The sequence below is a fragment of the Panicum virgatum genome, chromosome 8N (genome assembly GCF_016808335.1).
Source record: "Panicum virgatum strain AP13 chromosome 8N, P.virgatum_v5, whole genome shotgun sequence".
Classification (NCBI taxonomy): Eukaryota; Viridiplantae; Streptophyta; class Magnoliopsida; order Poales; family Poaceae; genus Panicum; species Panicum virgatum.
In genome coordinates, this window is record NC_053152.1 from 12,289,628 (window position 1) to 12,302,692 (window position 13,065).

Genomic DNA, 13,065 nt, shown 5'->3' on the forward strand with positions numbered 1-13,065 from the left:
TGTACAGTACATGTCACATCGAATCTTCGGATACATACATAAAGCATTAAATACAGTTGAAAAAAATAACTAATTACACAGTCTAACTAATTAGCACGAGCTGAATCTTTTAAGCCTAATTAGGTCATAATTGGACATTATTTGTCAAGTAATAATGAAATGTGCTACAGTACCAAAATGCGCACGGAGGGGGGTGCGCGAGCATGAGTGCAGCGCAGCGGTGGTGAAGCGGCACAGCGACGGCGAGGAAGCGTGGTGGTCGGGGTGGCGGGAACAGCTCCGGGAGGCAGCGGTGGCTTCGCGAGCTCCAGGCGATGGCGGTGGCTTGGCGAGCTCCTGGCGACCACCGCCGGCTTCGACAACGCGAGCTCCAGTTGCGGCGCTCAAGGGGGGCTTGGCGACGGCGCGCAAGGGCGAGGGGCAAGGCGGCACATTGGCGCAAAGAAAGTGCGGAGCGCAAAGAACGGCGGCGAAGCCCAACGCGGCGCAAGCTCCGGCGTGGCCTCCAGGCGGCGGACGGCGACCTTCCTTCGCCTTTGGTCGACGGCGGGCAGCGAGCTTCCTTCGCCTTTGGTCGACGGCATGCAAGCAGAATGGGTGCTGCGGTGAGCTGCGGTGGCGAGCTGGAAAACAGGTGAGGTGAGGATGGAGGTGGCGGCGGGGCCACAGGCGAGGCTGAGGCGGCGGCGGAAGGTGCACATTCTGTTGCTGTTGGAATTTGGGCTTGGCCCATTAAATATTTCAGCTATTATAAATAAATTTCAAAGCCCCATGTAGGCATAAGGAAGTGGTGGAGGGGTGCAAACCATTAATCCCACATTGCTATGGGAAGTTGAGGAGATTCTATGGCTCTCCTATATATCTAACCCATAGGCTACCACCAGAGAAAATATCAACTCAAGCTAAGATTACAAAACTGAGCTAGGATTACAAAAGCTAGAGTTTTGCCTCTTTCTCGCTGCTACGCCGCCGTTGTAGCCTATTTCATCCCGAGCGTCGGCGTGCACCAACGATTATGAGAGCAGGTCTCCGGAACCTCCGTCCTCGAGATCCTGCACCGGGAGAAGACGAATAAGGTTTTGGGGAAGCGCCTGGCGCGACTGCTCCAAGATCTTCATCACGGCTCGTCCCTCGTCCAAGTCAGGCACCGCGACGAACCGTCGTCTGCGACATCGGCTGGTGCACTCCGTCAACTGGACCATCTTTGTCTGGTCATCTCTGTTCGTCTTCCCAAAAGCCAAGGCTCAGTATGTAATTTGTTTTTCCATACAATTCTTAATCATGTTCTCAGAGTTAATCAACCTATTGTGTCTTGCTATTAGTATGATAGAGTTGTTCATGCTAGATCTAGTTATATTCATGATTTATTTATTTCGGAATTTAATCATCCAATTGCCTAATTATTCAACAATCCAAAAAAACCTTACTATAGGCAATCGGTTGATTTTATGATGGCTGGTTTTGCTGATGCACTGAGGCCAGACAAGTTTACTGGTGCGCACTTTAAGAGATGGCAAGTCAAGGTTCGTCTCTGGCTTACTGTGTTGCATGCATGGGAAGCAAGGGTTGGTATTCCAGTAGGTGAACATTCTCTTGAAGAGAGGAGGAAGTTCATGGATGCCAACGACATCTTCGTGGGATGCGTGATAAGTGTTCTCGTTGATCGTCTGGTTGATGTGTACATGCACATAACAGATGCAAAAGAGTTGTTGGATGCATTGGTTGCTAACTATGATGCAACAGATGCTGGCAGTGAACTGTACACCATGGAGAGCTTTCAGGACTTCAGGATGCTGAACAACTGTTTTGTTGTAGAATAGACTCATGAGGTACAAGTTCTAGTCAAAGAACTCGAACTTCTGAAGTGTCCTTTACCTGACAAATTTGTAACAAACTTAGTGTAGAGACTTAATTGTTAATACGGTTGCTGATGTACTTAGCGCACCTTTACCTAATATATCCTGGCGTAGAGACTTAATTGGTAACAAATTTGTGATGTGGAACAACCTTGTTTCACATCTTGCAAATGTTGAGCTAAGTCAAGAGGAGGAGGATGAGTTCCGATGGAAGTTAGACCGGTCAGGTGTTTTTTCTGTAAAATCGCATTACCTAGGTCTAATTAACTAGAATACTCCCAACTTAAATAAGGATCCGTGGAAAATAAAATTCCCTCTCAAGATAAAAAATTTTTCTTTGGTACCTTAGATGTGGAGTTGTTTTAATAAAAGATAACTTAGCCAAACGAAACTGGCACAGAAATTAACAATGTTGTTTCTGTCATGAGAATGAAACGATACAACATCTATTCTTTGACTATTGGTTCACAAGGCTGGTATGGGCTACTGTCTATGTGGCATGGGGCCTCCCATAGCCTCCCGATGTTTCAAGTATATTTGGAAATTGGACGTTTCATGTATCTAAAGAGTATAAATAATTAGTCCGTGTGGACGCAGCAGGCTTGTGTTGGTTTGTTTGGCGCTGCAGAAACTCTGTGATTTTTTATAACAAACAACCATCTTTTTGCAAGTGATCTACTCTACAACACTCTGGCTACGCACGTGGCCTATCCTTCAGTCGCCTACCTGGCAGGACGTACTTGTAGCGGCATCTCATTTTTTTGGGCTGGTGACCAAGGACTTTTTTGCCCGAGCATATAAGTAGCCTAGTCATAGGATTGATAGTCACTAGCTTATCCGGTTTTATAAGACTTTTTGTAGTTTGTGTGTCTTTCTGCCAGGTCGAGAAAATTTCAAAACGATGTCTCATCTTGATGTATCACTTTAAAATTAATAAAAGTTTCCTTTTCTAAAAAAACAAAAATATGTGCCAGATTTTTTTGATCTTTTTTTAAGGGCTAATAATAGGCATCTATGCATGCAACCCCATCATGATGGGGCCACTAGCTAGCACGTGAGCGCTACTACAGGTAGTGGCGAGTGAAGTGGCACCCCCCTATTCTTCTCCCATTAGCTTCATCATCCTTTTCTTTTTCCTCTTTCTTCTTTCTTCTTCACACAACAGCCACCCCCACCGCAGACCACCATCGCCATCCGCGGCCGGTGGCGACTCGCCGCTGCACCGCTCCACCCACCACCCGCCCCCGCCGGCCTCCCCACCGCCCACGGCTGCCGGACCCCGCCACCCCCCGCCGCCGGCACAAGCCCACCAGATGTCCTACTCCGCCCTGGCCGGCGGCGCTCCTGTGCCGTCGCGCCCTCCGCCTGCCAAACCGCCGCCACCACCTGGCCACCGCCCGCCCCAACCTCCCCTCTATGGCCGGTGACCATGGAACCGCCTCCCACCCTAGGTAACCCGAAAACCTAAAGGCCGCCGCCTCCCGCCACCACCTCGGTCACCGGCGACCTCGCCGGCGGCCGCTCCACCCACCTCCCACCCTCCTTGGCCGCCCCTTCCCCCCTCCCTCCCCCCCCCCCCACCCCCACCCGAGCTCGTTGGCTGCAGCCGTGCAGCGCCCCCTCCCCTGCTCGAGGTAGAAGAAGATGAACAGAGGGCAGGGTCGAGGGCTTCTGCGATGGGTCTTCGAAAAATCTCGCGCGCGATGAATAGACACGGCTGCCGATGGCGCCGGAGGTCGGTGTCCCGGTGCGGGCGCCATGCAACACGTCGGCCCGACGCAAGCGGCCAACAGCATAGGGCGGTGGGCGGGGTCAGCGGCGGGCGCGGCCGGCGCACATTGCCGGTGCGGGCGGGGCCAGCGGTTGGCGCAGGGCGGCGTCCAGCCGAATGGGCAGCGCATGTCACTTCTTTTATGGATATCGGAACCTGTTTCAAAGCCGGAATTGGTATCTACCCTCTTGGAATCGAATCGGATGTTTGGTACCGATTGCAATTGCATTTTCGGTTCTAGCAGGCGGTTTGAGACAGGTTGTGGTTCCCTCTTTTCCAGTAGTGATAAAACTAATTGCATAATTGGGACTAATTCACAAGACAAATTTATCAAATACAATTGTTTTTATAATTAGCATATATTTACTGTAGTACCACATTGGCAAATTATGAACTAATTAAGGTTAATATAGATTCATCTTGCAAATTAGTCTCTATTCGTACCATTAGTTTTGTCACTTCGTATGCAGAGGAGAATCTGGTGGCCCAACGTTGCTCGTTGGCTTCAAATTGATATTCTCGCTCCAAACGTATCGGATGAAGTATCTTCCCCACGTATCTGGAAATGTACGCAGTTCGTCCTTGTCACCTAACGGATGTGGATCCATCCGTCGCGCACCTTCTGATCTCTCCCTTTCCTCTACATAGCCCCCCCTTTTCCCGCGATTTCTATTCATCGCGCGCGCGAAAAGGGGAGGACGCGTTGCAGAAGAGAAGCTGTCGTCGCTACAGGTGGGTCCGCGCCGCACTGTGCATCTTCTTCCTCTCGATCTCGCAATGGTGAAGGCCCGCGGGGTTGGGGGAGGGGGTGGCCGGGGTCCGGGGGTGGTGGGTGGGGTACCTCGCCGGCGGCCTTGGTGGTGGCGGGCGGCGGCGGCCTTTACGATCTGGGTTGCCAGGGTCCGGGGCGGCTCCATGGCCTCCGGCTATAAAAGAGGAGAGGGCCGGGGCGGCGATGGATGGATGGCGGTCAAGGGCGAGGCGGCGCGAGAGCGCCGCCGGCCGGGCAAGATAGGAGCCCCGGTCGGCGGGGCTGGCGGCTGGGGCGAGGCGGTGGACGGACGGCCCGGCGGCATGCTTAGTTAGGGTCGGCGGCGGCGGAGGGCGGCGGCGGGGGAGGCGAGGGAGGCGGGGGCGCTTGCTGCGATGAGCGTGCGATTCCTCGCACATGCGAGGAATAGACACCCTTTTTTCCTGCTTTGTTTGGCCCAATAAAACCCAGTAGTAATAAAACCTAATATGATTACAAAACAAAGAAATCATAATTTTTAAATTAGGGCATCCAAATTAATTTCTGTTTGCACCGCTATGTTTGTTATGGTGAGATCTTCGTAATAAGACTACACTTGCCTATATTTAGATAAAAAAATTTAGAACAAATTTTTTTAACATTGGAACAACAGTTTCAATAAAAAATTGTTTCACATAGAGAAATTATCTAAACATATTCAAGTGTGGTTTTGTTTTAAAGATCTCGTCATAAAAATCATAGTGGCACAATTGAAATTTTATTTGGACAATTTAGAAGTTACGATTTTTTTTCTTTGATCTTAGATTTGGATTACATGGACCCCACGTGCATAGGAGCGCGCGAGGCAAGGGAAGCCAAGGCGTGGGTGTGCGCGAGTGGTGCGGTGCCCTCGCACAAGCGATGGCAACGGGTGCCCTCGCACAAATTAATTTGATTTTTTTCTAGCTAGAATTTCTCGATACTTCCCGGGGATCGTATCCACGATACTGCACCGTATCGGATACGGGTACGGCAGCCTCTTTGACATATCGGTGACGGTGATACTTAGGTTTACAGTGGTCAAGGTCTCGCCCCATCTTGTACTCCCCCAATTCAAAGTCAAGGTCTCCCATGTTGTTTGTTTCTTCCTTGTACATAGATGGCGATGGAAGCACTAATTATTCAGGCTTCATTTGGCAACCGTGGTGCACAAACCAAGAGAGAATCCACCCACATGGGGATTGGGTTGATCCCCTCCCACCACCCAATCCACGCCCACCCACATGTAAAATCTATTGGTTTTCAAGGAGTAATTTTAAATGTAGTGACAAGTAATATTAATACAATAGACAAATAATTACTCACAGATAACTTGAAATGCGATATCAAGATAATAGAGAAATAATTTTCACTACATATTTTTAAATGAAACTGTAAATATCTATTTCACTACAAGGCTATGTTGTTGTAAATACCTTAGAATATTACTCGGATGACCCCATTAGATAGTTTGGTATGGTTAGTGTGATAACATGAATGAAGACATCCTTATAAAATAAAAGAGTGCCCATGTCTGAAATCGTGGAAATCTTAAGATCCAGCTATACCAAGGAAGAAATATTCAACAACCAGGATGCTGAATAGACCAGTCCTATTGGGGGGGGGGGGGGGGGGGGGGGGGGGGGTTAGAGTGCTTAATGCATATTGGGTTGTGTACTCCCTCCTGTTACCTAAATAATGTCATTTTGGGTTGTACTGAGTAAAAAAATTACTTTGACTATAAATAAATACGTTGGTATTTGTATGTTAAGTTTAGAAATTGTACTAGTAGATTCATCTCTAGATGTAGTTTCATAAAGTATACTCACTATATTTTATGAATATTTAGAGAGAAAAGTAGTCAAAGTTATATTTTGAAAACCATGCCAAGGTCTAAATCAATACTCACTCGGTGCACAGATACAGTGCATTCTAGACTTTGTAGAACAAATCAAAGATAGAGTAAAAATACTATCATACCCTTTAATTAATATGTCTTTTACTAAATAAGGAATCTATGACCGGTAAATAAATAACCGTTGATCTGATCAAAAGCTGAATTATTACTAAATTTGTCAATAATAGAGCCTATTCAAGTCTAGAATGCACTATATTTCTAAAAAAAATGAATGATAAACTTGAAAGTGATCGGGTGCTCTAGCCTAAGAGGGGGAGGGGGTGAATTAGGCACTCTAAAAACTTAGACCTGTGGCTCCAACTAGTTTGCACAAAACTTAAACTAGAACATGCTATCTAGATGTGCAACTAGGTTGTTCTAGTGTGAAAACCCCTATCCCAAAAGAGTTTAGCAACCTATAGCCTTTCCTATCAAAAAACTATTCTATGAAAGTAAAGGCACACAAATTGCTAGTATGAAATGCGGAAGCTTAAAGAGCGGGATAGGAGAAAGCAAACTCTTGACGCGGGTGTTTATCCCGTGGTTCGGTTAGCCACAAAGGCACACCTACATCCACGTTGTTGTAGCACTCACTAAGAGTATTGCTACTCGGTCACCAAGTCTCTTTCGTGAACACAATCACGGTCACCTTGGCCCCGGGTTCCACTAAGGAGCTTCTCCACAAAGGATGGGGGTCTCCACGTCCCCCGCACAAAGATGTCATCGCCGCTCCACACCAAGTCGGAGGGTCGATGACGTTGCCGGCGAGCTTCACGCTCCAAGGTGCCGGCAAACCAAACTCTTGTTTTGGTTCACTAGAGAACCACAGCACAAATGCTCTAGGCCTTGCAAACTCACTCACTAAGAGCTATCCTTTACACAACACTCTCAAAGTGTGCTAAGGGCTAAGGATATGATCTTGATGCTTTTGTATGGCTTGGAGATGTTCTTGGGTGTGTGGGATGTCCAGCAACTCCAGCAAACTTCAAATGGCCGGGGTGAGGCGTATATATAGGCCACCAAGTCTTGTAGCCGTTGCTCCAACGGTCAGCTGAAAATCTGCGTATCACCGGAAGAACCGATGCCTCTTGGCGGGGTAGCGTCGGTTCATCCGGTCACTCATAACACGAAGTAGCCGTTGAAGTCCTGACAGCTGACGCAGAGACCACCGGTTGAACCGATGCTATGCACCGATGCCTCACCGGTTCAACCGGTGATGAATGATCTTCTCCTGGGCGCTGACGTCATTGCACCGATGGTATACTCCGATGCACCGTCGGTTGAACCGGTGCTGAAGAAACTTCTCCTGGGCGTTTGACATCGTCTCTGGTACATAGGACGCCCAATGCACCGATGCCCTATTTTGGATCGTCGGTTCTTCCGGTGCCATGTTCGTTACAAAACTGCATTATATTTGTGAATGGAGGAGTATTTTTTTGGAATTCGGAGGGGGCTAAAGTCTTTATGTCAATGTCCTGCCCCATCTTATGCGCATCAAATTCCAAGTCAAAGTCTCCCATATTATCTCTTTGTGCTCAGCCCTCTCTATCTATATATACACAGATCAAAGCACTCCCGTTCACAGCACGGCTATAGACCAGCTGCTTCTGGGAGCTTTCACAGTGGCTTGCAGGTCAGTGCATTGCTGGCTTGCTGCACCAGTATGCACATCCCAGTTGTCCCTCTGCTGCTGCTGCTAGCGGTGTCGTCTATCGTGGCCGGTGCCGGTGCCGCTCCTTCGCCCAGCGGCAGTGAAAATGACGCCGCTGCCCTGCTGGCTTTCAAGGCCCAGCTCGCCGATCCTCTTGATGTCCTCCGCAACAACTGGACCGCCGCCACTCCCTTCTGCCATTGGGTCGGCGTGTTGTGCAGCCGCCGCCGACCGCGTGTCACCGCTCTCATGCTGCAAGACGTGCCTCTCCAAGGATCTCTCTCCCCTAGCCTTGGTAACCTCTCCTTCCTCTCTTTCCTCAACCTGACCAACACAGAGCTTACAGGCTCCATCCCGCCGGACTTGGGAAGGCTGACTCGTCTCAGATTCCTTGCTCTTGCCAACAACACCTTGTCCGGCACAATTCCATCGGCACTTGGGAATCTCACGAGGCTTGAACACATTGATCTATTTCACAACCAACTCACCGGGCAGATCCCTCTAGAGCTGCAAGATCTGCGCAACCTTAGGTACATAGTTCTCATGACAAATTATCTCACAGGACTAGTACCACATGATTTCTTTAACAAAACATCTTTGTTGGGACATCTGAACCTGGGGAACAACCGTTTGTCAGGCACAATTCCACAGGCCATTAGCCAGTTGCCCATGCTGCAATTCTTGAACATGCAACTGAACTACCTCTCTGGACCACTACCTTCTGCCATTTTCAACATGACCAGGTTGCAGTACATTTATCTTACAGGCAACTACAACCTCAACGGGACCATCCCTAGCAGCAACAATAGCCTTAACCTCCCCATGCTACAAGAATTAGCCATCGGTGAGAACAGCTTCACAGGTCAAATTCCACTGGGGCTCTCAGGATGTCAATACCTCCAAGTACTGTCACTGTCAGTGAACCAGTTTGAGGGTCCGGTGCCAGCATGGTTAGCCTTGCTTCCACATCTCGCTATAATCTATATAGGCCAAAATAACCTTGTTGGCACCATCCCGCCAGCTCTCGGCAATGTTACCAATCTTGAGCAACTGGACCTTTCAAATTGCAACCTAAAAGGTCTGATCCCACAAGAGCTTGGACAGTTGAGGCGAATCAATCTATTTAATCTCCATCATAATCAGTTCACCGGACACATTCCTACCTTTTTTGGCAACTTATCTGAGCTACAATTCCTCGCATTGAACTCTAACTTCTTGCATGGGTTAGTACCAACAGGATTAGGTCGCTCCAGAACATTAAAGGTTCTCTCTCTCGGCAAACAAGCTATATGGAGAACTCAACTTTCTATCCACCCTTTCAAACTGTAAAGAACTCAGGGTTCTTGGGCTTAGATCAAATTATTTCACAGGTGGTCTTCCTGATTATATAGGTAACCTATCTACTCATTTGGAAACCTTCTCTGCAGCTGCAAACATGCTAACAGGTAAAATTCCTGCCGCACTGTCAAATTTAAGCAGCCTTGATTGGATAGTTCTTTGGGAAAACCAATTTAGTGGTACAATTCCAGAATCAATAGTGATGATGGACAGCCTCCAACACCTTGACCTATCTAGGAATGTCATGTTTGGTCCCATACCAAAAAATATTGGTATGCTAGGGAACCTAAAAAATCTATTCCTTGACCACAACTACTTTTCTGGCTCCATACCAAATGGCATTGGAAACCTCACAAATCTAGAACGTCTTATTCTATCTCATAACAACCTATCAGGCATAACAGAAAGCTTATTTCATCTTGATAGCTTGATAACCCTTGATCTGTCCCAAAATTCCATGGAAGGTGCATTGCCACATGACATAGGTCAGTTGAAGCAAATTACCAGCATAGATCTCTCTGCCAATCAGTTGCTTGGTAGGTTTCCAGGTTCCTTTGGACAGCTCCAAATGGTCACCTACTTGAATCTTTCACACAACTCATTGAATGATTCACTTCTCAATGCTTTTAACAATTTAACAAGCTTGGAATCACTAGACCTGTCTTACAATAGTCTCTCTGGTACGATCCCACAGTTTCTGGCCAATTTTACCTTCCTAACTACCTTGAATCTCTCATTCAATAAACTACATGGTCCGGTACCGGAAGGAGGTATATTTACAAACATCTCAGGACACTGTTTGGAGGGGAACTTAGCTCTCTGCGGTGGCATTTCACGCTTAGGACTTGCACCATGCCAAAGCATCCACCGATCAAATCATCGGTATATCTTAAAGTTCTTGATGCCTGCTGGTATTGTTACTGTACTTGGAGCTGTTGCCACGTGCCTATATATGATAATGAGACACAAAGCCAAAAGGCAGGAGGAGCGCCTGGCTTCTCCTGGCATAGTCGGTGTCCTAAACCACAGGTTAGTCTCCTACCATGAGATTGTTCGCGCCACTGATAATTTCAGTGAGAGTAATCTGATTGGGGCAGGAGGCTTTGGAAAAGTTTATAAGGGGCAATTGATCAATGGAGCTATGGTCGCAATAAAAGTTCTGAACATGCAGCTAGAACAAGCTGTGAGAAGCTTTGATGCCGAGTGTCGTGTCTTGCGCATGGTCCGACACCGCAACTTGATAAGTATACTTACAACCTGCTCGAATCTTGACTTCAGAGCCTTGGTCCTTCAGTATATGCCTAATGGAAGCTTAGAGGCTCTTCTGCATTCTGAAAATAGAGAGCAACTGGGATACCTTGAGAGATTGGAAATTATGTTGGATGTGTCCATGGCACTGGAGTATCTTCACTATGATCATTGTGAGGTTGTCCTGCATTGTGACTTAAAACCTAGCAATGTTCTATTTGATGACGACATGGTATCACATGTGGCGGATTTTGGGATTCCGAAACTATTGTTGGGTGACGACTTCTCCACAATTTCTGCGAGCATGCCTGGAACAATTGGATACATTGCACCAGGTAATTAACCTTTACTATGGTTTGAACTAGTTCTGTTTATACTACCATTTACTTGTGTCAGTGTTTTCATATTGTTTGGAAATTTTCATATTGTTTGGAAATTTCTTGGCCAGAGTATGGATCGGTGGGAAGGCTGTCAAGAAAAAGTGACGTATTCAGCTACGGGGTCATGCTTCTTGAAGTATTCACTAGAAAAAGGCCCACAGATCCTATGTTCGTTGGGGAACTAGACATTAGGAGATGGGTTCATCAAGCCGTTCCAACAAATGTTATGCATGTTGTGGATGAGCAGCTACAGCAAGATCCTGCTGGGACTCTGAATGAGTTTCTGATCCCAGTGCTTGAAATAGGATTACTGTGCTCCGATGATTTGCCAGACCGAAGAATGACGATGCGAGACGTAGTGACGAAGCTGAAGAAGATAAAAGAGGCATACATGGCTTCTATAACTAGGAGGCAGTGACAGATCTCCAAGAATGTTTTTGGTTCTAGGGACCAGTTATCTAGTAGATGGATTGGCCGAGTTTGATCATGTTTTACATTTTCTTGTTTGTCAATCTGCTTGTAATAAGCTGTAGTGCTTTACAATTTGTTCGTGGTGGTTTGAGTTGAACGATGTAATAATTGGTCTGATTCTACTTCGGTAGATGAAGCCAGATTTTTATCCTTTATCCAAAAAAAAGAATGTTCTTGGTGCTTGACAATGACCAGTGGAATCAGGAGAAATGAAACTGGTAGAAATCACCATAGGGGATTTTACATTACAGTAGGTGATTTGATTTGACAATAACCAATGGGATAAGGAGGGATGAAAGTAGTAGAAAGCTCTGCAGCCTTGATAGTCGGGATTGTTTGGTTCCAGGGGCTAAATTTTAGACTATGTCATATCAAAGAGAATTTTAAATTTTTGATATTTATTAGTATTAAATGAAGTCTGATTACAAAACTAACTGCAGAACTATGGGGCTAAACTGCGAGACGAATCTAATGAGGTATATTTAATCCATAATTAGCGGATGATTACTGTAGCAAATCATGAATTAATTAGACTCATTAAATTTGTCTCGCAAATTAGCACACATCTATCAAAAAAGTTTTATAAACAAATTTATTTGATACTCCTAAATGGTAAGATTTTTTTGATGTGCAGGAGCTAAAAAAAGCTGATGGAAATAAGCAACACACCTTGCTGACCTCTGGAGACATCCCTTGCTTTCTCCACGCCTCCACTCCATTCGATTCCTCTTTTCCTCCCTTTTCTGCCTCCCTTTCCTACAAAAAGCACAGGTCCCTTATTGCTTCTCCATCTGCCCATCCCCTGCTTCGAACCAGAGCAGAGCTCCCCTGTCTCTTGGCCAACTGCTGCTCCTTCTGTTTCCACACGAGAACCCGTGCAGCATAGCAGCGGCAGCAGCAATATCGGCCGCGGCGGCGGCGGCACCGGTGGGGGCGCCGAGTACATGGCACCGGTACTGCTTTCCACCCGCCCTCTCTGTCTATTTTGCTCATAAAAATCTGCCATGCAATTTGCTAACATTTTCTTGCAATAAACCAATGGTAATTTTCTACTAGATGGCATGATGCTGGCACTTACGACAAGAGGACAAAGACCGGCGGCCCCAATGGCTCCATCAGGTTCCCGCAGGAATACAGCCACGCTGCAAATGCAGGGATCAAGATTGCTATTGACCTTCTCGGTCAGTCGCATGGCCTAAGGATCCATTGAAGTTTGATAACTCTTATTTCGTGTAAGCCTTATTCTAAAGCTGACTTGTTCAACAACAAACTAGGCACAAGATTGCTTAATTCTGGAAGATCCTGAACTCGGTCGCTACATTGAAATATATGCAAAGGTGCATAACAATTCAGTTGGACCTTCCATTAATGATGAAACTGCTCCTGAAAGAGAAATAATTGCTTTCTGTGAACCTGAATTGTTGACCAAAACATCTATCATGTCAGCAGTGATATGTTTTCTCCATCTATTATTATCTTAATACAACAGTGTTAAAAGAAGTCATCACGTGCGCCGAGAGGATCTGTAATTCCCACGTTAATCTAAAAAAGTGAAGAACCTACACCATTGAATTTTATGAAGATCTAACGGTCAAAACTAACTCAAAGAGTCCATATCTAATACGATCAATAAATACATAAATTTGAAATTAAAAAATAAAAATATGAAAGTTGATTTCCATAC

At 46.5% G+C, this 13,065-nt stretch overlaps 1 long non-coding RNA gene and 1 pseudogene across 1 annotated transcript; both read left to right on the forward strand.

Annotated features, from left to right (window-relative positions):
- Positions 1-7,888: 7,888 nt before the first annotated feature.
- Positions 7,889-11,563, forward strand: LOC120686664 (annotated as a pseudogene).
- A 475-nt stretch (positions 11,564-12,038) lies between these two features.
- On the forward strand, positions 12,039-12,799 carry LOC120684504. The gene is made up of 2 exons (XR_005679324.1): positions 12,039-12,334; positions 12,438-12,799. It is a non-coding gene; the product is annotated as an uncharacterized LOC120684504 (long non-coding RNA).
- The last annotated feature ends 266 nt before the right edge of the window (positions 12,800-13,065 follow it).